The following is a 3505-nucleotide window of genomic DNA, read 5'->3' as shown; positions in this document are numbered from 1 at the left end:
GGCCAAAGGGCTGCATGTGGCCCATGAGCCGCAGTTTGCTGACCACTGCCCTAGATGTACTCCCAAACATACAGTGGGGTCTTGACTTACAAGTTTAATTCATTCCGTAACGGAGCTTGTAACTCAAATTACACGTATGTCAAATCTTAAAGTGAATGAGTGATACATGTGATGCTGGGCTGATGTTGTGGCGTTCACTGTGACGTTTGCTGCACCAGCTAGCGGTGGGTTATCTGAAGCTGGCTCGTAACCCGAATTTTAGCTAGCAACTCAAAGCAAAAAATCGGCAAAGAGGTGGCTCATGTCTCAAAAAACTTGTTAGTTGGGACACTCGTAAATCAAGGCCCCACTGTATTCCAATTAGCCTTTTAAAAAGATCACTTTGGCCCTGGTCAGTTTGGCCGGTTGGGTTAGAGAGTCATCTCTTACACCAAGCATGTCAAACTTGCAGCTCGTATCTCCAAAAATTCGTTAGTCGGGACACTCATAAGTCAAGGCCCCACTGTATTGCTATGAGAGATGTCTGAGATTTTGCTGCCTGTAGTTTCTTCTAAAATTTTTATGGTTTCACATGTTACTTTTAACTCTTTTATTCATTTTGAGTTTATTCTTGTGTATGGTGTAAGTTCATGATCTAGTTTCATTTTGTGCATGTATCTGTCCAACTTTCCCAACACCATTTCTCTTAGTGGAGAAATAAGTTTATAACTATTTCTCTTCACTTCAGAATCCATTTTAGTTATATATATATATATATATATGGTAAGGAGAGATGGAAACCAAGACAAACAAAGGGAAAGACATTATGCTATTTTAATTTAAAAGAGATGTTATGACTAAGTATTCATCATCCATCCACCCATCCATCCATCCATGCACTCATCCAGTATTCATTTCTCCATCACCCCGTAATCCATCTGTGCACATACATTTGTTGATGCCTATGCTGTGCCAGTCTCCCCAGGTGGATAGAAGATCCCCCCTCCCCGGAAGAGCAAGACACAGTGAGAGAGATACAACAAAGCTAATTCAGAAAGGGCCAGGTGACCTCATCTCACTTAGTGTCAGCATCTATGTTGGTGACTCCCACTTATGTGTAATGATGTTCTCCTATATAATGAAAGGCTAATATGCAAATCAACCGAGCAGCGGAATGGCTGGTTGCTGTGATGCACACTGACCACCAGGGGCAGATGCTCAACACAGGAGCTGCCCCCTGGTGGTTAGTGCATACCCACAGGGGGAGCGCCTCTCATCCAGAAGCCAGCCTCCCGCCTCTGCGGCAGTGCTAAGGATGACCAACTTCCAGCTTAGGCCCAAGGGGAGCTGGCCTAAGCCATCAGTCAGACATCCCTTGAGTGCTCCCAGACTGTGAGAGAGTGCAGGCTGGGTTGAGGGATCCCCGAGTGCATGAATTTCATGCACTGGGCCTCTAGTGTTTAATTGTCTCCTATAACTGCATTTTAAGATTGATAATCCCGATCCAATTGATATCCAAATTTAGTGAAATTTTAATCATCAGTTCATTTTTTTAAAACTGACCAGATTAATTATTTATTTAATCAAGGAGTATCCAGATAATATTAACATTAGTCATATTTTTAGTATTAATTATTATGCATATGCATGACACTCTTGGGTTTTGGTTGCAAATCTCTAAGGAAATCTTTTTATGATCCCTGGTTCACCATTCATACATGTGTGTATTCTTATGCTGACTGCAGCCTCAGAGTATAACAATAGCAACTGGGTTGAAGATGCAGCTTAGCTAAAGCACACAACTATGGATTATCTGGTTCTGGATTTATAATACCAGAATTTATGGTAATATGCTTCATGATACTAAAAAATATGCACTGGATATTGAGGTGATCTTAAATATTGAAAATATCAGACATTATTAAAATATTATTGGACATAAAGTCAGATCAAATAAAAGCTGGAATAAGATGATTTAAATATGATTAAAGAGATTAAAAGCATAAATAAGAGGGGTAATAGAAATATAAGGAAATTAGGAGAGGCTAATAAATTAATGTCTCTTTGTAAAATACATCTTTATCATTAAATTTTACAAAAAAAGCCAATATAAAATCAAACAGCATTTCCATGTATAATTATAGGAGTTTTCTTTCACTATTCATTTCTTTCAGATTTTTGTATTATGTATTGTTAAAATATAGACTTCAAATTTTAGGAGAGAATTCCTGGATGAAGATTTTAATTGATATTACTTACTGAATTATCTTTCATTTTGCTTAGAGGAAGGTTTGGGGATAAAAAGTAAACTTCAAATTAAAATGGAAATAATCCTAGGCTCTTGCAAAGATAAACAGGAACTCTCAAAGGGGAAAAATATAGAATAAAGCTATGGCCAAATTTAGCATTAAAACCATGGTATGACATTCTATGAAACTAAAAAACAATTATATTCAGTTCATCCAGTGTGACTCAGTGGTTGAGCATCAACCTATGAACCAGGAGGTCATGAGTTCAATTCCAGGTCAGGGCTCATGCCTAGGGATGCTGGTTTGATCCCCAGCTCGATCCCCAAATGCACGAATTTCATGCACTGGGCCTCTAGTGTTTAATAATGTCTCCTGTGTGTCTTTACAGATAGTAACCATATTACAAATATTTTTTTCTTCAAAAGATTCAACATTCCCCAGATTTCTGTATTTAATCAAGCAGTATCCAGATAATATTAACACTAGCCATATTTTTAGTATTAATTATTATGCATATGCATGACACCCTTGGGTTTTGGTTGCAAATCTCTTGAGAAAATCTTTTTATGATCCCTGGTTCACCATTCATACATGTATGTACTCTTATGCTGACTGCAGCATCAGAGTATAACAATAGCAGTTGTGTTGAAGATGCAGCTTAGCTAAAGCACACAGCTATGGATTATCTGGTTCTGGATTTATAATAGCAGAATTTACTGTAATATGCTACGTGATACTAAAAAATATGCACTGGATATTGAGGTGATCTTAAATATTGAAAATATCAGACATTATTAAAATATTATTGGACATAAAGTCAGATCAAATAAAAGCTGGAATAAGATGATTTAAATATGATTAAAGAGATTAAAACATAAATAAGAGGGGTAATAGAAATATAAGGAAATTAGGAGAGGCTAATAAATTAATGTCTCTTTGTAAAATACATCTTTATCATTAAATTTTGCAAATAAGCCAATATAAAATCAAAGAGCATTTCCATGTATAATTATCAGAGTTTTCTTTCACTATTCACTTCTTTCAGATTTTTGTATTATGTGTTTTTAAAATATAGACTTCAAATTTTAGGAGAAAATTCCTGGATGAAGATTTTAATTGATATTACTTACTGAGTTATCTTTAATTTTGCTTAGAGGAAGGTTTGGGGATAAAAAGTAAACTTCAAATTAAAATGGAAATAACCCTAGGCTCTTGCAATGATAAACAGGAACTCTCAAAGGGGAAAAACATAGAATAAAGTTATGGCACTGTAGCCA

This window comes from Myotis davidii, unplaced genomic scaffold, assembly GCF_000327345.1.
Source record: "Myotis davidii unplaced genomic scaffold, ASM32734v1 scaffold773, whole genome shotgun sequence".
Lineage (NCBI taxonomy): Eukaryota > Metazoa > Chordata > Mammalia > Chiroptera > Vespertilionidae > Myotis > Myotis davidii.
This window is presented reverse-complemented; position numbering follows the sequence as displayed.